The following is a 24,447-nucleotide window of genomic DNA, read 5'->3' as shown; positions in this document are numbered from 1 at the left end:
AGAAGAGTAAATAATTTCAGCACTGGTAGAAAGATGGAACCCAAAGACAATAAGTCGGTAATTTTAAATCACAAATAAACAAAATAAACTTTACTGTTACCTTTGAAGCAGATGTTATATATTAAACTATCTTAATTCACACACAGAAATTAGTGACATAACAGATCAAAATAGAGTAAGAATCAAACTTGCAATATATTAACATTAAAAAAGCTATACATATATACTTTTAAAGATTTTATTTTTAGAAAAAGGGCACAAAAACACCACTCTAAAAACAGACTTCGAAGAACATCTTGGAAACAAAACTCATATACCATAAAAGAAATATTTCATTCCGAATTTTAACGTAACAACCGTTTCTAATTTTAAGTTCTTTACTTAGGTACTCTCATCCATTAGAGAGGACAGCTTAGTCAATGTACAACAAATTATAATGAAATATTACCAGGTCACTTTAATGAAATTATAGCAATATTTCACTCAGGAAAAGAACATATTGTCTAGCTGCCCAGGTTCAAGCCCAGCTTTAATACAGCAAGCCAAAACCCATCAAATGGCATTAAAAGATACAGCATTTTGAGATGTGGCAAAAAATTTAAATGCAATTTCGTGGAAGAGCTGTTGCAATTACTTTCAAACGAAAATTATGACCAAAAATTCAAGAAAACTAAGATACTCCTTTTTCTTTCGAAGGAATCAAAGTCATATACTAATGTAGGGATGCTCAACTTATTGTACTATAAAACCTTAACAGAGGAATGAAATTTTGTCAGATATGCGAGATGTCCAATACCGAGAAATTCCGTAAATTGTAAAATAGAACCTGCGTCTGAAAACAAACGAAAGGTAAAACATAATTCAAATGCTTTACTTTTAGCCTTGAAGCAGGTGTTCTATATTAAACTGTGTCAATTCACATACAGAATTAGTAATATAAAAGCTCAAAATATTGTATGAACCAAACACGCATTATATAAATATTAAAAATTCTATATTCATTTATTAATGTTACAAGGGTTTATACTGAAATATTAAAGGTCATTTTCAAAGAAATGATAGAAATTTTCACTCAGGGAAGGGACATTCTGTCTGGCTGCCCGGGTTCCTTCCCAGCTTCTGTTACAAAAGTTTCATAGAAGAATTTTAAAAATACAGAAACGAAACTTATAAAGAAATTATTGAAATTACCTGGTTCTATGATTCAGATACAGACATAATAACTAAACCTTAAACTTGAGGGGGGTAGAGAACTAAACTAAAGTCTTTGAATTAAAGGGTATTATAAATTCATTTTAAATCAAAATTAATTTTGTGAAAATATTACACAAATATAAGGAATATACATTTTTACCATACTGTAATATACGTTTTGCCACTTTGAAAATCTGGAGAACTAAAGCGTGAAATATAAGAAAACTGACACAATCATTTGGAAAATCTCATTGAGCTTAAATTAGTTTCTAAATTTGATGTTTTGAGTGTATTTCAAATTAGACCAACTACTTCATTCACTTCAAACCAATTACATAATACTAGTATTTAAGAAAAATGGTAAAAGATTGCAAATATGTTAAATAACAATTCTATTGAACTAGAAATGGCAGAAACGGATTTTCATCCTAATTAAGATCAAGAATATCACAAAAAGCTATTTGAATAGTCTTAGATCAGAAAAATCATGATTTGTTAAACTTTTAAAAAGATAAATATCTCCTTCCTATCTACTTAAAAATGTGAAAGAGGATTTTCAACAATGAACTTGCTAAAATATATAATTAGATACAGGATAACAAATCAACATCCCAACGACTGCATGGATTTAGCCATAACGTTGCATGTACCAGAGGGGAAAAAACCTTGCAGAAGAAATGCAGTGTTAAATTTCAGATTAAAATATGATTTCCCTGTATTTAACTTTCATCTTGCTGAATTTTTTGTAAATAATACAAGGAGTATACCTTTTGTTTAACATATTATACCACACCTTTTTATACTTTGTGTAACGCATTTGTAACTGAAATATTAAAAGTGCACAAGGTAATTGTAGCTAGCCAAAATTTTATACACTCAAAATTGGCTCCCAGTAAGTTAAAGTTGCGCACAACTGCACTAAGGTAAGGAATGAAATTTTATTTCTTTGTCTGTATTTGGTTTCATTTTCATATAAAAAGAGTTAAAAACAGTGTTATCTAAGTAACAAAATTTAAACATACATTTTCAGTAAAAATTGCAGAATAACAGATTTTGTCTTCCTGAAGACGCAACACCTTGCTATTCCAGCTATGATACAGACTGCATACTGTCAGAGAGAAATTCCTTTTTTAAACAGGGAATCCATATACTTTAATCTGTTTTGACACAAGTACTGTTTATAACTAATCCATGGTCCAGGACTAAAATACTTTATTGTAAATCCACCTAAATTTTTATGATTTCCGATCATCTGTATAGACTGTGTATTTATCACGACTAAACTCTCAATCTGCATTCTACATACCTCATATGATTCTTCATGTCATGTTTCGTAGCCTATAATTTTTAATACAGCAGGTACTTGCTGAGCGCAGACTTGTAAAGCATGATTTTGCGTATAGCAGTACCTTAAAGGATTCCATTTAATTTGTCCACCGCTATAATTACATTCATACGTGGTTCAACATTCATCCATCAACACCGGAAAGAATTTATCTGCTTCTTTAAACAATTTCCATCGACAGAAAATGAAGACCAAAAAAATCTTACAAACCTCAAAAGCAAAGTATGCCGAAGAATTTTCACATATGGAAGATAGAGAAGTCAAACAATGAATCAGAAAATTACAAAAGAAGAATTGGGTTCTTATAAAACCCCTTGATAATAAAAGCGCTCATTACGAAGAGGAGCTTTTAACTAAAGATAAGATGAAGGAATTGTTAAATAACAGAAAAGCAATGTCTGATCTTCTAGCGGAGACTGACCCAATTAACGAAAAAAACAGGACACATGAAAAGAGCTACTGAGAAACATGTACTCTTTACAGCAACACGGTTGCAGTTACATCAGTCATTATTATAAGCAAAAGACATCAGCCTTTCCAAAAAATAATTCTGTCATGCATTTGCCAAGAGAACGGAATGAAGTCCAAAAGAAACTTTCAGAGTGCTTTTCAAAGCAAAGTTCAAAGTTAATCTGCAGAATTTTACTTCGATAATAATAAAACATCTCTGATTTGATTTCAAAATGAATTTTTATTTATCGAATCAATTTTTCAATAGATCTTCGCAAACTGGTTCATAAAACTTCACAATCTGCCAACATTGTTCATATTAAGGAAAAAATATCATAAAGTATGCTTAAAACAACTAAGAAAAAGCACATTTTGAGCATCCTTAACAGAAGACAATTTGGCTCCAATAACTTTCTTTACAAGTACGCATTAAATTTTTATTTACATTTATTTTTTGTTCAACACTTAACTTTCAATGGTTTTAACAAAAATAGCACTTGACAGAGACACTCTAAATTCAGAAAAAATTGAAACAAAATTGTTTATACACAGGCAGTGCAATTAAATATGCCTGTTGGGAAGAGAAAACCCAGTCGGACAGGGAAAATATTAGGCCACACAGAGAGGAAAATGTTTAGCCTCCTTCTCATAATGTGAAAGGAGGCCACTCTGGAAAAAATTACACCACAGCAGTAATTTTGAAACCACTACGAAGCAACAGAACTCTAACAAATCTCAGACTTCTGATAATTATAGTGTGATTAACAGTTCAACCTCACTTCGAATAGTACAATACAATATAAAGAAAGCACCAATTCAGACACTTCAAAATGGAATTCAAAACCTACGAAATTAATGCATAAACGCTACCCTAAACATTAAAAAATAATTTGAAGCTTTCATGTAAAATAAATATCTAGTAAAGCTCCAAAAAAAAGCAACATGTGAAAACAGACGTACGAATTATAAAATTCGAGCATTTCTAGTGGAAATAAAGTTGATATAAAACAAGAATTACCAGCCACAGATGTCCTTTTGCTCTGCATTATTTCTCCGTTTTTTCTGTCACGATCTCATGTTCTGCATTCCAAGAGTGCACAAAAATGATGACAAATTACACTAGAGGAGGCCAAAAAGGGAAAAAAGGAGTTATTAGATTTTAACTACTTTGATATTAATGAATAATTATACACAAACAGAAATATCTAATATTGTTTCTTAATACATAAAACTTCAAAGGTAGCCTTCTTTGTTTTAAACTCGAGCAATGAGCTACATTGTTACTAAAATCATGACTGCAGTCGATAGAAAAGCAAATGATTTTCCTAATACGACAGAAGTACAGTAAGCGAAGGGGGTTTTAATGTTTGGGTACAACATGCATAACGAAAGAAAAAAAATTTAGACAGTTATTACGGATACACAGAATAAAAGAGATAATGATCTTCGAGAAGAGTAAATAATTTCAGCACTGGTAGAAAGATGGCACCAAAAGACAATAAGTCGGTAATTTTAAATCACAAATAAACAAAATAAACTTTACTGTTACATTTGAAGCAGATGTTATATATTAAACTATCTTAATTCACACACAGAAATTAGTGACATAACAGATCAAAATAGAGTAAGAATCAAACTTGCAATATATTAACATTAAAAAAGCTATACATATATACTTTTAAAGATTTTATTTTTAAAAAAAGGGCACAAAAACACCACTCTAAAAACAGACTTCGAAGAACATCTTGGAAACAAAAGTCATATACCATAAAAGAAATATTTCATTCCGAATTTTAACGTAACAACCGTTTCTAATTTTAAGTTCTTTACTTAGATACTCTCATCCTTCAGAGAGGACAGCTTAGTGAATGTACAACAAATTATAATGAAATATTACCAGGTCACTTTAATGAAATTATAGCAATATTTCACTCAGGAAAAGAACATATTGTCTAGCTGCCCGGGTTCGAGCCCAGCTTTAATACAGCAAGACAAAACACATCAAATGCCATTAAAAGACACAGCATTTTGAGATTTGGCAAAAAATTTAAATTCAATTTCGTAGAATTTGAATTCAATTTCGTTGCAATTAACTACAAACTAAAATTATGACCAAAAATTCAAGAAAACTAAGATACTCCTTTTTCTTTCGAAGGAATCAAAGTCATATACTAATGTAGGGATGCTCAACCTATTGTACTATAAAACCTAAACATAGGAATGAAATTTTGTCTGCTATGCGAGATGTCCAATGCCGAGAAATTCAGTAAATTGTAGAATAGAACCTGCGTCTGAAAACACACGAAAGGTAAAACATAATTCAAATACTTTACTTTTAGCCTTGCAGCAGGTGTTCTATATTAAACTGTGTTAATTCACATACAGAAATAGTAATATAAAAGCTCAAAATATTGTATGAACCAAACACGCATTATATAAGCATTAAAAATTATATATTCATTTATTAATGTTACGAGGGTTTATTCTGAAATATTATAAGGTCACTTTCAAAGAAATGATAGAAATTATCACTCAGGGAAGGTACATTCTGTCTGGCTGCCCGAGTTCCATCCCAGCTGCTGTTACGAAAGTTTCATAGAAGACTTTTAAAAATCCAGAAACGAAACTTATGAAGAAATTATTGAACGTACCTGGTTCTATGATTTAGCCATTCTTACAGACATAATAACTAAATCTTAAACTTGAGGGAGGGGGGAGAACTAAACTAAAGTCTTTGATTTAAAGGGTATTATAAATTCCTTTTAAATCAAAACTAATATTGTGAAAATATTATGCAAATATAAGGAATATACATTTTTACCATAATGTAATGTACGTTTTGCCACTTTGAAAATCTGGAGAACTAAAGCGTGAAATCTAAGAAAACTGAAACAATCATTTGGAAAATCTCATTGAGCTTAAATTAGTTTCTAAATTAGATGTTTTGAGTGTATTTAAAATTAGAATTTTTATAGAATGTATTATCACATAAAAAACGAAGCAACTTAAACAACTTATATTGAAAGAAATGTTTAATAAAGTAAACAAATAAATATTAAGCTTTTTTTTGTAAATTTTGATACCCTTTAGATCATAATTGTTCTTTATTTCGTAAATTAGGGTTTCATATTTTTAATTTTATAATTTCTGCATGCCATTTTACTAGATTTAAACTGATGATCTATAATCCGGAAAAATTGATAATCCGGAATCGCCGAAGTCCCGACGAGTCCAGATTAACGACTTTTGACTGTACTAGTATTTAAGAAAAATGGTAAAAGATTGCAAATATGTTTAATAACAATTTTATTGAACTAGAAATGGAAAAAACTGATTTTCATCCTAATTAAGATCAAGAATATCACAAAAAGCCATTTGAATAGTCCTAGATTAGAAAAATCATGAAGTGTTAAACTTTTAAAAAGATAAATTTCTGCTTCCGATCTACTTAAAAATGTGAAAGAGGATTTTCAACAACGAACTTGATAAAATCAATGTTTAGATACAGGATAACAAATCAACATTCCAATGACTGCCTGGATTTACCCATAACATTGCATGTACCAGAAGGAAAAAAACTCGCAGAAGAAATGCAGTGTTAAATTTCACATTAAAATATGATTTCCCTGTATTTAACTTTCATCTTGCTGAATTTTTTGTAAATAGTACAAACAGTATACCTTTTCTTTAACATATTATACCACACATTTTTATACTTTGTGTAACGCATTTATAACTGAAATATTAAAAGTGCACTAGGTAATTGTAGCTAGCCAAAATTTTATAAACTCAAAATTGGCTCCCAGTAAGTTAAAGTTGCGCATAACTGCACTAAGGTAAGCAATGCAATTTTATTTCTTAGTCTGTATTTGGTTTCATTTTCATATAAAAAGATTTAAAAATAGGGTTAACTAGGTAACAAAATTTCAACACACATTTTCAATAGAAATTGCAGAATAACAGATTTTGTCTTCCTGAAAACGCAATACCTCGCTATTCCAGCTATGATACAGACTGCATACTGTCAGAGAGAAATTCCTTTCTTAAACAGGGAACCCATATACTTTAATCTCTTTTCACACAAGTACTGTTTATAACTCATCCATGGTCCAGGAATAAAATACTTTATAGTAAATCCAACTAAATTTTTATGATTTCCGATCATCTGTATAGACTGTGTATTTATCACGACTAAACTCTCATTCTGCATTCTACATACCTCATATGATTCTTCATTTCATGTTTCGTAGCCTATAATTTTTAATATAGCAGGTACTTGCTCAGTGCAAACTTGTAAAGCATGATTTCGCATATAGCAGTACCTTAAAGGATCCTATTTAATTTGTCCACTGCAAGAATTACATCCATACGTGGTTCAACATTTATCCATCAACACCGGAAAGAATTTATCTGCTTCTTTAAACAATTTACATCGACTGAAAATGAAGACCAAAAAAATCTTACAAACCTCAAAAACAAAGTATGCCAAAGAATTTTCACATATGGAAGATAGAGAAGTCAAACAATGAATCAGAAAATTACAAAAGAAGAATTGGGTTCTTATAAAACCCCTTGATAATAAAAGCGCTCCTTACGAAGAAGAGCTTTTAACTAAAGATAAGGTGAAGAAATTGTTAAATAACAGAAAAGCAACGTCTTATATTCTAGCGGAGATTGCCCCAATTAAAGAAAAAACAAGACGCTTGGGAAACATGTGCTCTTTACAGCGACAGGGTTACAGTTGTATCAGTCATTTTTATAAGCAAAAGACATCAGCCTTTCCAAAAAATAATTCTGTCTTGCATTTGCCAAGAGAACGGAATGAAGTCCAAAAGAAACTTTCAGAGTGCTTTTCAAAGCAAAGTTCAAAGTTAATCTGCAGAATTTTACTTCGATAATAATAAAATATCTCTGATTTCATTTCAAAATGAATTTTTATTTATCGAATCAATTTTTCAATAGATCTTCGCAAACTGGTTCATAAAACTTCACAATCTGCCAACACTGTTCATATTAAGGAAAAAATATCATAAAATATGCTTAAAACAACTAAGAAAAAGCACATTTTGAGCATCCTTAACAGAAGACAATTTGGCTCCACTAACTTTCTTTACAAGTACACATTAAATTTTTATTTACATTTATTTTTTGTTCAACACTTAACTTTCAATGGTTTTAACAAAAATAGCACTTGACAGAGACACTCTAAATTCAGAAAAAATTGAAACAAAATTAGTTTATACACAGGCAGTGCAATTAAATATGCCTGTTGGGAAGAGAAAACCCAGTCGGACAGGGAAAAGATTAGGCCACACAGAGAGGAAAATGTTTAGCCTCCTTCTCATAATGCGAAAGGAGGCCACTCTGGAAAAAATTACACCACAGCAGTAATTTTGAAACCACTACGAAGCAACAGAACTCTAACAAATCTCAGACTTCTGATAATTATAGTGTGATTAACAGTTCAACCTTACTTCGAATAGTACAATACAATATAAAGAAAGCACCAATTCAGACACTTCAAAATGGAATTCAAAACCTACGAAATTAATGCATAAACGCTACCCTAAACATTAAAAAATAATTTGAAGCTTTCATGTAAAATAAATATCTAGTAAAGCTCCAAAAAAAAGCAACATGTGAAAACAGACGTACGAATTATAAAATTCGAGCATTTCTAGTGGAAATAAAGTTGATATAAAACAAGAATTACCAGCCACAGATGTCCTTTTGCTCTGCATTATTTCTCCGTTTTTTCTGTCATGATTTCATGTTCTGCATTCCAAGAGTGCACAAAAATGATGACAAATTACACAAGAAGAGGCCAAAAAGGGAAAAAAAGAGTCATTAGATTTTAACTACTTTGATATTAAAGAATAATTATACACAAACAGAAATATCTAATATTGTTTCTTAATACATAAAACTTCAAAGGTAGCCTTCTTTGTTTTAAACTCGAGCAATGTGCTACATTGTTACTAAAATCATGACTGCAGTCGATAGAAAAGCAAATGATTTTCCTAATACGACAGAAGTACAGTAAGCGAAAGGGGTTTTTAATGTATGGGTACAACATGAATAACGAAAGAAAAAAAATTTAGACAGTTATTACGGATACACAGAATAAAAGGGATTATGATCTTCGAGAAGAGTAAATAATTTCAGCACTGGTAGAAAGATGGAACCCAAAGACAATAAGTCGGTAATTTTAAATCACAAATCAACAAAATAAACTTTACTGTTACCTTTGAAGCAGATGTTATATATTAAACTATCTTAATTCACACACAGAAATTAAGGACATAACAGATCAAAATAGAGTAAGAATCAAACTCGCAATATATTAACATTAAAAAAGCTATACATATATACTTTTAAAGATTTTATTTTTAAAAAAAGGGCACAAAAACACCACTCTAAAAACAGACTTCGAAGAACATCATGGAAACAAAAGTCATATACCATAAAAGAAATATTTCATTCCGAATTTTAACGTAACAACCGTTTTTAATTTTAAGTTCTTTACTCAGGTACTCTCATCCATGAGAGAGGACAGCTTAGTCAATGTACAACAAATTATAATGAAAGTCACTTTAATGAAATTATAGCAATATTTCACTCAGGAAAAGAACATATTGTCTAGCTGCCCGGGTTCGAGCCCAGCTTTAATACAGCAAGCCAAAACACATCAAATGCCATTAAAAGATACAGCATTTTGAGATGTGGCAAAAAATTTAAATGCAATTTCGTGGAAGAGCTATTGCAATTACTTACAAACTAAATGACCAAAAATTCAAGAAAACTAAGATACTCCTTTTTCTTTCGAAGGAATCAAAGTCTTATACTAATGTAGGGATGCTCAACTTATTGTACTATAAAACCTTAACAGAGGTATGAAATTTTGTCAGATATGCGAGATGTCCAATACCGAGAAATTCCGTAAATTGTAAAATAGAACCTGCGTCTGAAGACAGACGAAAGGTAAAACATAATTCAAATGCTTTACTTTTAGCCTTGAAGCAGGTGTTCTATATTAAACTGTGTCAATTCACATACAGAATTAGTAATATAAAAGCTCAAAATATTGTATGAACCAAACAAGCATTATATAAATATTAAAAATTCTATATTCAATTATTAATGTTACGAGGGTTTATTCTGAAATATTATAAGGTCATTTTCAAAGAAATGATAGAAATTTTCACTCAGGGAAGGGACATTCTGTCTGGCTACCCGGGTTCTCTCCCAGCTTCTGTTACAAAAGTTTCATAGAAGAATTTTAAAAATCCAGAAACGAAACTTATAAAGAAATTATTGAACATACCTGGTTCTATGATTCAGCCATTCTTACAGACATAATAACTAAACCTTAAACTTGAGGGGGGTAGAGAACTAAACTAAAGTCTTTGAATTAAAGGGTATTATAAATTCATTTTAAATCAAAATTAATTTTGTGAAAATATTACACAAATATAAGGAATATACATTTTTACCATAATGTAATGTACGTTTTGCCACTTTGAAAATCTGGACAACTAAATCGTGAAATATAAGAAAACTGACACAATCATTTGGAAAATCTCATCGAGCTTAAATTAGTTTCTAAATTTGATGTTTTGAGTGTATTTCAAATTAGACCAATTACTTCATTCACTTGAAACCAAATACATAATACTAGTATTTAAGAAAAATGGTAAAAGATTGCAAATATGTTAAATAACAATTCTATTGAACTAGAAATGGCAGAAACGGATTTTCATCCTAATTAAGATCAAGAATATCACAAAAAGCTATTTGAATAGTCTTAGATCAGAAAAATCATGAACTGTTAAACTTTTAAAAAGATAAATATCTGCTTCCGGTCTACTTAAAAATGTGAAAGAGGATTTTCAACAACAATGAACTTTCTAAAATATATAATTAGATACAGGATAACAAATCAACATCCCAACGAGTGCATGGATTTAGCCATAACACTGCATTTACCAGAGGGGAAAAAACCTTGCAGAAGAAATGCAGTGTTAAATTTCAGATTAAAATATGATTTCCCTGTATTTAAATTTCACCTTGCCGAATTTTTTGTAAATAATACAAGGAGTATACCTTTTCTTTAACATATTATACCACACCTTTTTATACTTTGTGTAACGCATTTGTAACTGAAATATTAAAAGTGCACAAGGTAATTGAACGCATTTGTAACTGAAATATTAAAAGTGCACAAGGTATATGTAGCTAGCCAAAATTTTATAAACTCAAAATTGGCTCCCAGTAAGTTAAAGTTGAGCATAACTGCACTAAGGTAAGGAATGAAATTTTATTTCTTTGTCTGTATTTGGTTTCATTTTCATATAAAAAGATTTAAAAATAGGGTTAACTAGGTAACAAAATTTAAACACACATTTTCAATAAAAAATGCAGAATAACAGATTTTGGCTTCCTGAAGACGCAACACCTTGCTATTCCAGCTATGATACAGACTGCATACTGTCAGAGAGAAATTCCTTATTTAAACAGGGAATCCATATACTTTAATCTGTTTTGACACAAGTACTGTTTATAACTAATCCATGGTCCAGGACTAAAATACTTTATAGTAAATCCACCTAAATTTTTATGATTTCCGATCATCTGTATAGACTGTGTATTTATCACGACTAAACTCTCAATCTGCATTCTACATACCTCATATGATTCTTCATGTCATGTTTCGTAGCCTATAATTTTTAATACAGCAGGTACTTGCTGAGCGCAGACTTGTAAAGCATGATTTTGCGTATAGCAGTACCTTAAAGGATTCCATTTAATTTGTCCACTGCTAGAATTACATTCATACGTGGTTCAACATTCATCCATCAACAATGGAAAGAATTTATCTGCTTCTTTAAACAATTTCCATCGACAGAAAATGAAGAGCAAAAAAATCTTACAAACCTCAAAAACAAAGTATGCCAAAGAATTTTCACATATGGAAGATAGAGAAGTCAAACAATGAATCAGAAAATTACAAAAGAAGAATTGGGTTCTTATAAAACCCCTTGATAATAAAATCGCTCATTACGAAGAGGAGCTTTTAACTAAAGATAAGATGAAGGAATTGTTAAATAACAGAAAAGCAATGTCTGATCTTCTAGCGGAGACTGACCCAATTAATGAAAAAAACAGGACACTTGAAAAGAGCTACTGGGAAACATGTGCTCCTTTACAGCAACACGGTTACAGTTACATCAGTCATTATTATAAGCAAAAGACATCAGCTTTTTCAAAAAATAATTCTGTCATGTATTTGCCAAGAGAACGGAAAGAAGTCCAAAAGAAACTTTCAGAGTGCTTGTCAAAGCAAAGTTGAAAGTTAATCTGCAGAATTTTACTTCGATAATAATAAAACATCTCTGATTTGATTTCAAAATGAATTTTTATTTATCGAATCAATTTTTCAATAGATCTTCGCAAATTGGTTCATAAAACTTCACAATATGCCAACATGGTTCAGATTAAGGAAAAAATATAATAAAGTATGCTTAAAACAACTAAGAAAAAGCACATTTTGAGCATCCTTAACAAAAGACAATTTGGCTCCACTAACTTTCTTTACAAGTACACATTAAATTTTTATTTACAAATTAGTTTTTGTTCAACACTTAACTTTCAATGGTTTTAACAAAAATAGCACTTGACAGAGACACTCTAAATTCAGAAAAAACTGAAACAAAATTGGCTTATACACAGGCAGTGCAATTAAATTGGCCTGTTGGGAAGAGAACACCCAGTCGGACAGGGAAAATATTAGGCCACACAGAGAGGAAAATGTTTAGCCTCCTTCTGGTAATGCGAAAGGAGGCCACTCTGGAAAAAATTACACCACAGCAGTAATTTTGAAATCACTACAAAGCAACAGAACTCTAACAAATCTCAGACTTCTGATAATTATAGTGTGAATAACAGTTCAACTTCACTTCGAATATTACAATACAATATAAAGAAGGCACCAATTCAGACACTTCAAAATGGAATTCAAAACCTACGAAATTTATGCATAAACGCTACCCTAAACATTAAAACATAATTTGAAACGTTCATGTAAAATAAATATCTAGTAAAGCTCCAATATAAAGCAACATGTGAAAACAGACGTACAAATTATAACATTCGAGCATTTCTAGTGGAAATAAAGTTGATATAAAACAAGAATTACCAGCCACAGATGTCCTTTTGCTCTGCATTATTTTTTTTTCTTTCACGATCTCATGTTCTGCATTCCAACAGTGCACAAAAATGATGACAAATTACACTAGAAGAGGCCGAAAAGGGAAAAAAGGAGTTATTAGATTTTAACTACTTTGATATTAAAGAATAATTATACACAAAGAGAAATATCTAATATTGTTTCTTAATACATAAAACTTCAAAAGTAGCCATCTTTGTTTTGAACTCGAGCAATGTGCTACATTGTTACTAAAATCATGACTGCAGTCGATAGAAAAGCAAATGATTTTCCTAATACGACAGAAGTACAGTAAGCGAAAGGGGTTTTTAATGTATGGGTACAACATGAATAACGAAAGAAAAAAAATTTAGACAGTTATTACAGATACACAGAATAAAAGGGATAATGATCTTCGAGAAGAGTAAATAATTTCAGCACTGGTAGAAAGATGGAACCCAAAGACAATAAGTCGGTAATTTTAAATCACAAATAAACAAAATAAACTTTACTGTTACCTTTGAAGCAGATGTTATATATTAAACTATCTTAATTCACACACAGAAATTAGTGACATAACAGATCAAAATAGAGTAAGAATCAAACTCGCAATATATTAACATTAAAAAAGCTATACATATATACTTTTAAAGATTTTATTTTTAAAAAAAGGGCACAAAAACACCACTCTAAAAACAGACTTCAAAGAACATCTTGGAAACAAAAGTCATATACCATAAAAGAAATATTTCATTCCGAATTTTAACGTAACAACCGTTTTTAATTTTAAGTTCTTTACTCAGGTACTCTCATCCATGAGAGAGGACAGCTTAGTCAATGTACAACAAATTATAATGAAAGTCACTTTAATGAAATTATAGCAATATTTCACTCAGGAAAAGAACATATTGTCTAGCTGCCCGGGTTCGAGCCCAGCTTTAATACAGCAAGCCAAAACACATCAAATGCCATTAAAAGATACAGCATTTTGAGATGTGGCAAAAAATTTAAATGCAATTTCGTGGAAGAGCTATTGCAATTACTTACAAACTAAATGACCAAAAATTCAAGAAAACTAAGATACTCCTTTTTCTTTCGAAGGAATCAAAGTCTTATACTAATGTAGGGATGCTCAACTTATTGTACTATAAAACCTTAACAGAGGAATGAAATTTTGTCAGATATGCGAGATGTCCAATACCGAGAAATTCCGTAAATTGTAAAATAGAACCTGCGTCTGAAGACAGACGAAAGGTAAAACATAATTCAAATGCTTTACTTTTAGCCTTGAAGCAGGTGTTCTATATTAAACTGTGTCAATTCACATACAGAATTAGTAATATAAAAGCTCAAAATATTGTATGAACCAAACACGCATTATATAAATATTAAAAATTCTATATTCAATTATTAATGTTACGAGGGTTTATTCTGAAATATTATAAGGTCATTTTCAAAGAAATGATAGAAATTTTCACTCAGGGAAGGGACATTCTGTCTGGCTACCCGGGTTCTCTCCCAGCTTCTGTTACAAAAGTTTCATAGAAGAATTTTAAAAATCCAGAAACGAAACTTATAAAGAAATTATTGAACATACCTGGTTCTATGATTCAGCCATTCTTACAGACATAATAACTAAACCTTAAACTTGAGGGGGGTAGAGAACTAAACTAAAGTCTTTGAATTAAAGGGTATTATAAATTCATTTTAAATCAAAATTAATTTTGTGAAAATATTACACAAATATAAGGAATATACATTTTTACCATAATGTAATGTACGTTTTGCCACTTTGAAAATCTGGACAACTAAATCGTGAAATATAAGAAAACTGACACAATCATTTGGAAAATCTCATCGAGCTTAAATTAGTTTCTAAATTTGATGTTTTGAGTGTATTTCAAATTAGACCAACTACTTCATTCACTTGAAACCAAATACATAATACTAGTATTTAAGAAAAATGGTAAAAGATTGCAAATATGTTAAATAACAATTCTATTGAACTAGAAATGGCAGAAACGGATTTTCATCCTAATTAAGATCAAGAATATCACAAAAAGCTATTTGAATAGTCTTAGATCAGAAAAATCATGAACTGTTAAACTTTTAAAAAGATAAATATCTGCTTCCGGTCTACTTAAAAATGTGAAAGAGGATTTTCAACAACAATGAACTTTCTAAAATATATAATTAGATACAGGATAACAAATCAACATCCCAACGAGTGCATGGATTTAGCCATAACACTGCATATACCAGAGGGGAAAAAACCTTGCAGAAGAAATGCAGTGTTAAATTTCAGATTAAAATATGATTTCCCTGTATTTAAATTTCACCTTGCCGAATTTTTTGTAAATAATACAAGGAGTATACCTTTTCTTTAACATATTATACCACACCTTTTTATACTTTGTGTAACGCATTTGTAACTGAAATATTAAAAGTGCACAAGGTAATTCAACGCATTTGTAACTGAAATATTAAAAGTGCACAAGGTAATTGTAGCTAGCCAAAATTTTATAAACTCAAAATTGGCTCCCAGTAAGTTAAAGTTGAGCATAACTGCACTAAGGTAAGGAATGAAATTTTATTTCTTTGTCTGTATTTGGTTTAATTTCATATAAAAAGATTTAAAAATAGGGTTAACTAGGTAACAAAATTTCAACACACATTTTCAATAAAAATTGCAGAATAACAGATTTTGGCTTCCTGAAGACGCAACACCTTGCTATTCCAGCTATGATACAGACTGCATACTGTCAGAGAGAAATTCCTTATTTAAACAGGGAATCCATATACTTTAATCTGTTTTGACACAAGTACTGTTTATAACTAATCCATGGTCCAGGACTAAAATACTTTAAATCCACCTAAATTTTTATGATTTCCGATCATCTGTATAGACTGTGTATTTATCACGACTAAACTCTCAATCTGCATTCTACATACCTCATATGATTCTTCATGTCATGTTTCGTAGCCTATAATTTTTAATACAGCAGGTACTTGCTGAGCGCAGTCTTGTAAAGCATGATTTTGCGTATAGCAGTACCTTAAAGGATTCCATTTAATTTGTCCACTGCTAGAATTACATTCATACGTGGTTCAACATTCATCCATCAACAATGGAAAGAATTTATCTGCTTCTTTAAACAATTTCCATCGACAGAAAATGAAGAGCAATAAATCTTACAAACCTCAAAAACAAAGTATGCCAAAGAATTTTCACATATGGAAGATAGAGAAGTCAAACAATGAATCAGAAAATTACAAAAGAAGAATTGGGTTCTTATAAAACCCCTTGATAATAAAATCGCTCATTACGAAGAGGAGCTTTTAACTAAAGATAAGATGAAGGAATTGTTAAATAACAGAAAAGCAATGTCTGATCTTCTAGCGGAGACTGACCCAATTAATGAAAAAAACAGGACACTTGAAAAGAGCTACTGGGAAACATGTGCTCCTTTACAGCAACACGGTTACAGTTACATCAGTCATTATTATAAGCAAAAGACATCAGCTTTTTCAAAAAATAATTCTGTCATGTATTTGCCAAGAGAACGGAAAGAAGTCCAAAAGAAACTTTCAGAGTGCTTGTCAAAGCAAAGTTGAAAGTTAATCTGCAGAATTTTACTTCGATAATAATAAAACATCTCTGATTTGATTTCAAAATGAATTTTTATTTATCGAATCAATTTTTCAATAGATCTTCGCAAATTGGTTCATAAAACTTCACAATATGCCAACATGGTTCAGATTAAGGATAAAATATAATAAAGTATGCTTAAAACAACTAAGAAAAAGCACATTTTGAGCATCCTTAACAAAAGACAATTTGGCTCCACTAACTTTCTTTACAAGTACACATTAAATTTTTATTTACAAATTAGTTTTTGTTCAACACTTAACTTTCAATGGTTTTAACAAAAATAGCACTTGACAGAGACACTCTAAATTCAGAAAAAACTGAAACAAAATTGGCTTATACACAGGCAGTGCAATTAAATTGGCCTGTTGGGAAGAGAACACCCAGTCGGACAGGGAAAATATTAGGCCACACAGAGAGGAAAATGTTTAGCCTCCTTCTGGTAATGCGAAAGGAGGCCACTCTGGAAAAAATTACACCACAGCAGTAATTTTGAAATCACTACAAAGCAACAGAACTCTAACAAATCTCAGACTTCTGATAATTATAGTGTGAATAACAGTTCAACTTCACTTCGAATATTACAATACAATATAAAGAAGGCACCAATTCAGACACTTCAAAATGGAATTCAAAACCTACGAAATTTATGCATAAACGCTACCCTAAACATTAAAACATAATTTGAAACGTTCATGTAAAATAAATATCTAGTAAAGCTCCAATATAAAGCAACATGTGAAAACAGACGTACAAATTATAACATTCGAGCATTTCTAGTGGAAATAAAGTTGATATAAAACAAGAATTACCAGCCACAGATGTCCTTTTGCTCTGCATTATTTTTTTTTCTTTCACGATCTCATGTTCTGCATTCCAACAGTGCACAAAAATGATGACAAATTACACTAGAAGAGGCCGAAAAGGGAAAAAAGGAGTTATTAGATTTTAACTACTTTGATATTAAAGAATAATTATACACAAACAGAAATATCTAATATTGTTTCTTAATACATAAAACTTCAAAAGTAGCCATCTTTGTTTTGAACTCGAGCAATGTGCTACATTGTTACTAAAATCATGACTGCAGTCGATAGAAAAGCAAATGATTTCCCTAATACGACAGAAGTACAGTAAGCGAAGGGGCTTTTTAATGTATGGGTACAACATGAATAACGAAAGAAAAAATATTTAGACAGTTATTATGGATACACAGAATAAAAGGGATAATGATCTTCGAGAAGAGTAAATAATTTCAGCACTGGTAGAAAGATGGCACCAAAAGACAATAAGTCGGTAATTTTAAATCACAAATAAACAAAATAAACTTTACTGTTACCTTTCAAGCAGATGTTATATATTAAACTATCTTAATTCACACAGAGAAATTAGTGACATAACAGATCAAAATAGAGTAAGAATCAAACTCGCAATATATTAACATTAAAAAAGCTATACATATATACTTTTAAAGATTTTATTTTTAAAAAAAGGGCACAAAAACACCACTCTAAAAACAGACTTCAAAGAACATCTTGGAAACAAAAGTCATATACCATAAAAGAAATATTTCATTCCGAATTTTAACGTAACAACCGTTTCTAATTTTAAGTTCTTTACTTAGGTACTCTCATCCATGAGAGAGGACAGCTTAGTCAATGTACAACAAATTATAACGAAAGTCACTTTAATGAAATTATAGCAATATTTCACTCAGGAAAAGAACATATTGTCTAGCTGCCCGGGTTCGAGCCCAGCTTTAATACAGCAAGACAAAACACATCAAATGCCATTAAAAGACACAGCATTTTGAGATTTGGCAAAAAATTTAAATTCAATTTCGTAGAATTTGAATTCAATTTCGTTGCAATTAACTACAAACTAAAATTATGACCAAAAATTCAAGAAAACTAAGATACTCCTTTTTCTTTCAAAGGAATCAAAGTCATATACTAATGTAGGGATGCTCAACCTATTGTACTATAAAACCTAAACATAGGAATGAAATTTTGTCTGCTATGCGAGATGTCCAATGCCGAGAAATTCAGTAAATTGTAGAATAGAACCTGCGTCTGAAAACACACGAAAGGTAAAACATAATTCAAATACTTTACTTTTAGCCTTGAAGCAGGTGTTCTATATTAAACTGTGTTAATTCACATACAGAAATAGTAATATAAAAGCTCAAAATACTATATGAACCAAACACGCATTATATAAGCATTAAAAATTCTATATTCATTTATTAATGTTACGAGGGTTTATTCTGAAATATTATAAGGTCATTTTCAAAGAAATGATAGAAATTATTACTCAGGGAAGGTACATTCTGTCTGGCTGCCCGAGTTCCATCCCAGCTGCTGTTACGAAAGTTTCATAGAAGACTTTTAAAAATCCAGAAACGAAACATATGAAGAAATTATTGAACGTACCTGGTTCTATGATTTAGCCATTCTTACAGACATAATAACTAAATCTTAAACTTGAGGGAGGGGGGAGAACTAAACTAAAGTCTTTGATTTAAAGGGTATTATAAATTCCTTTTAAATCAAAACTAATATTGTGAAAATATTATGCAAATATAAGGAATATACATTTTTACCATAATGTAATGTATGTTTTGCCACTTTGAAAATCTGGAGAACTAAAGCGTGAAATCTAAGAAAACTGAAACAATCATTTGGAAAATCTCATCGAGCTTAAATTAGTTTCTAAATTAGATGTTTTGAGTGTATTTAAAATTAGAATTTTTATAGAATGTATTATCACATAAAAAACGAAGCAACTTAAACAACTTATATTGAAAGAAATGTTTAATAAAGTAAACAAATAAATATTAAGTTCTTTTTTTGTAAATTTTGATACCCTTTAGATCATAATTGTTCTTTATTTCGTAAATTAGGGTTTCATAATTTTAATTTTATAATTTCTGCATGCCATTTTACTAGATTTAAACTGATGATCTATAATCCGGAAAAATTGATAATCCGGAATCGCCGAAGTCCCGACGAGTCCAGATTAACGACTTTTGACTGTACTAGTATTTAAGAAAAATGGTAAAAGATTGCAAATATGTTTAATAAGAATTTTATTGAACTAGAAATGGAAAAAACTGATTTTCATCCTAATTAAGATCAAGAATATCACAAAAAGCCATTTGAATAGTCCTAGATTAGAAAAATCATGAACTGTTAAACTTTTAAAAAGATAAATTTCTGCTTCCGATCTACTTAAAAATGTGAAAGAGGATTTTCAACAATGAACTTGATAAAATCAATGTTTAGATACAGGATAACAAATCAACATTCCAATGACTGCCTGGATTTACCCATAACATTGCATGTACCAGAAGGAAAAAAACTCGCAGAAGAAATGCAGTGTTAAATTTCACATTAAAATATGATTTCCCTGTATTTAACTTTCATCTTGCTGAATTTTTTGTAAATAGTACAAACAGTATACCTTTTCTTTCACATATTATACCACACATTTTTATTCTTTGTGTAACGCATTTATAACTGAAATATTAAAAGTGCACTAGGTAATTGTAGCTAGCCAAAATTTTATAAACTCAAAATTGGCTCCCAGTAAGTTAAAGTTGCGCATAACTGCACTAAGGTAAGCAATGCAATTTTATTTCTTAGTCTGTATTTGGTTTCATTTTCATATAAAAAGATTTAAAAATAGGGTTAACTAGGTAACAAAATTTCAACACACATTTTCAATAGAAATTGCAGAATAACAGATTTTGTCTTCCTGAAAACGCAATACCTCGCTATTCCAGCTATGATACAGACTGCATACTGTCAGAGAGAAATTCCTTTCTTAAACAGGGAACCCATATACTTTAATCTCTTTTCACACAAGTACTGTTTATAACTCATCCATGGTCCAGGAATAAAATACTTTATAGTAAATCCAACTAAATTTTTATGATTTCCGATCATCTGTATAGACTGTGTATTTATCACGACTAAACTCTCATTCTGCATTCTACATACCTCATATGATTCTTCATTTCATGTTTCGTAGCCTATAATTTTTAATATAGCAGGTACTTGCTCAGTGCAAACTTGTAAAGCATGATTTCGCATATAGCAGTACCTTAAAGGATCCTATTTAATTTGTCCACTGCAAGAATTACATCCATACGTGGTTCAACATTCATCCATCAACACCGGAAAGAATTTATCTGCTTCTTTAAACAATTTACATCGACTGAAAATGAAGACCAAAAAAATCTTACAAACCTCAAAAACAAAGTATGCCAAAGAATTTTCACATATGGAAGATAGAGAAGTCAAACAATGAATCAGAAAATTACAAAAGAAGAATTGGGTTCTTATAAAACCCCTTGATAATAAATATCGCTCATTACGAAGAGGAGCTTTTAACTAAAGATAAGATGAAGGAATTGTTAAATAACAGAAAAGCAATGTCTGATCTTCTAGCGGAGACTGACCCAATTAATGAAAAAAACAGGACACTTGAAAAGAGCTACTGGGAAACATGTGCTCCTTTACAGCAACACGGTTACAGTTACATCAGTCATTATTATAAGCAAAAGACATCAGCTTTTTCAAAAAATAATTCTGTCATGTATTTGCCAAGAGAACGGAAAGAAGTCCAAAAGAAACTTTCAGAGTGCTTGTCAAAGCAAAGTTGAAAGTTAATCTGCAGAATTTTACTTCGATAATAATAAAACATCTCTGATTTGATTTCAAAATGAATTTTTATTTATCGAATAAATTTTTCAATAGATCTTCGCAAATTGGTTCATAAAACTTCACAATATGCCAACATGGTTCAGATTAAGGAAAAAATATAATAAAGTATGCTTAAAACAACTAAGAAAAAGCACTTTTTGAGCATCCTTAACAAAAGACAATTTGGCTCCACTAACTTTCTTTACAAGTACACATTAAATTTTTATTTACAAATTAGTTTTTGTTCAACACTTAACTTTCAATGGTTTTAACAAAAATAGCACTTGACAGAGACACTCTAAATTCAGAAAAAACTGAAACAAAATTGGCTTATACACAGGCAGTGCAATTAAATTGGCCTGTTGGGAAGAGAACACCCAGTCGGACAGGGAAAATATTAGGCCACACAGAGAGGAAAATGTTTAGCCTCCTTCTCGTAATGCGAAAGGAGGCCACTCTGGAAAAAATTACACCACAGCAGTAATTTTGAAATCACTACAAAGCAACAGAACTCTAACAAATCTCAGACTTCTGATAATTATAGTGTGAATAACAGTTCAACTTCACTTCGAATATTACAATACAATATAAAGAAGGCACCAATTCAGACACTTCAAAATGGAATTCAAAACCTACGAAATTTATGCATAAACGCTACCCTAAACATTAAAACATAATTTGAAACGTTCATGTAAAATAAATATCTAGTAAAGCTCCAATATAAAGCAACATGTGAAAACAGACGTACAAATTATAACATTCGAGCATTTCTAGTGGAAATAAAGTTGATATAAAACAAGAATTACCAGCCACAGATGTCCTTTTGCTCTGCATTATTTTTTTTTCTTTCACGATCTCATGTTCTGCATTCCAACAGTGCACAAAAATGATGACAAATTACACTAGAAGAGGCCGAAAAGGGGAAAAAGGAGTTATTAGATTTTAACTACTTTGATATTAAAGAATAATTATACACAAAGAGAAATATCTAATATTGTTTCTTAATACATAAAACTTCAAAAGTAGCCATCTTTGTTTTGAACTCGAGCAATGTGCTACATTGTTACTAAAATCATGACTGCAGTCGATAGAAAAGCAAATGATTTCCCTAATACGACAGAAGTACAGTAAGCGAAGGGGCTTTTTAATGTATGGGTACAACATGAATAACGAAAGAAAAAATATTTAGACAGTTATTATGGATACACAGAATAAAAGGGATAATGATCTTCGAGAAGAGTAAATAATTTCAGCACTGGTAGAAAGATGGCACCAAAAGACAATAAGTCGGTAATTTTAAATCACAAAGAAACAAAATAAACTTTACTGTTACCTTTCAAGCAGATGTTATATATTAAACTATCTTAATTCACACAGAGAAATTAGTGACATAACAGATCAAAATAGAGTAAGAATCAAACTCGCAATATATTAACATTAAAAAAGCTATACATATATACTTTTAAAGATTTTATTTTTAAAAAAAGGGCACAAAAACACCACTCTAAAAATAGACTTCGAAGAACATCTTGGAAACAAAAGTCATATACCATAAAAGAAATATTTCATTCCGAATTTTAACGTAACAACCGTTTCTAATTTTAAGTTCTTTACTTAGGTACTCTCATCCATGAGAGAGGACAGCTTAGTCAATGTACAACAAATTATAACGAAAGTCACTTTAATGAAATTATAGCAATATTTCACTCAGGAAAAGAACATATTGTCTAGCTGCCCGGGTTCGAGCCCAGCTTTAATACAGCAAGACAAAACACATCAAATGCCATTAAAAGACACAGCATTTTGAGATTTGGCAAAAAATTTAAATTCAATTTCGTAGAATTTGAATTCAATTTCGTTGCAATTAACTACAAACTAAAATTATGACCAAAAATTCAAGAAAACTAAGATACTCCTTTTTCTTTCGAAGGAATCAAAGTCATATACTAATGTAGGGATGCTCAACCTATTGTACTATAAAACCTAAACATAGGAATGAAATTTTGTCTGCTATGCGAGATGTCCAATGCCGAGAAATTCAGTAAATTGTAGAATAGAACCTGCGTCTGAAAACACACGAAAGTTAAAACATAATTCAAATACTTTACTTTTAGCCTTGAAGCAGGTGTTCTATATTAAACTGTGTTAATTCACATACAGAAATAGTAATATAAAAGCTCAAAATACTGTATGAACCAAACACGCATTATATAAGCATTAAAAATTATATATTCATTTATTAATGTTACGAGGGTTTATTCTGAAATATTATAAGGTCACTTTCAAAGAAATGATAGAAATTATTACTCAGGGAAGGTACATTCTGTCTGGCTGCCCGAGTTCCATCCCAGCTGCTGTTACGAAAGTTTCATAGAAGACTTTTAAAAATCCAGAAACGAAACTTATGAAGAAATTATTGAACGTACCTGGTTCTATGATTTAGCCATTCTTACAGACATAATAACTAAATCTTAAACTTGAGGGAGGGGGGAGAACTAAACTAAAGTCTTTGATTTAAAGGGTATTATAAATTCCTTTTAAATCAAAACTAATATTGTGAAAATATTATGCAAATATAAGGAATATACATTTTTACCATAATGTAATGTACGTTTTGCCACTTTGAAAATCTGGAGAACTAAAGCGTGAAATCTAAGAAAACTGAAACAATCATTTGGAAAATCTCATCGAGCTTAAATTAGTTTCTAAATTAGATGTTTTGAGTGTATTTAAAATTAGAATTTTTATAGAATGTATTATCACATAAAAAACGAAGCAACTTAAACAACTTATATTGAAAGAAATGTTTAATAAAGTAAACAAATAAATATTAAGTTCTTTTTTTGTAAATTTTGATACCCTTTAGATCATAATTGTTCTTTATTTCGTAAATTAGGGT

General features: G+C 30.4%; 1 long non-coding RNA gene across 1 annotated transcript in view; it reads right to left on the bottom strand.

Moving 5' to 3' along the window:
* Nucleotides 1-4,046: 4,046 nt before the first annotated feature.
* LOC146992803 (uncharacterized) overlaps nt 4,047-24,447 on the bottom strand; it is a 595,935-nt gene continuing 575,534 nt past the window's right edge. Inside the window, exon 3 of the long non-coding RNA XR_015039032.1 lies at nt 4,047-4,108. This is a non-coding gene — a long non-coding RNA (uncharacterized LOC146992803). The remainder of the gene's footprint in view (nt 4,109-24,447) is intronic.

The sequence above is a fragment of the Stegodyphus dumicola genome, chromosome X2 (genome assembly GCF_044657685.1).
Source record: "Stegodyphus dumicola isolate Sdum_Otavi_A_Nest chromosome X2, ASM4465768v1".
NCBI lineage: Eukaryota > Metazoa > Arthropoda > Arachnida > Araneae > Eresidae > Stegodyphus > Stegodyphus dumicola.
The sequence above is the reverse complement of the archived record's forward strand: the minus strand, read 5'-3'. Positions and strand labels throughout refer to the sequence as shown.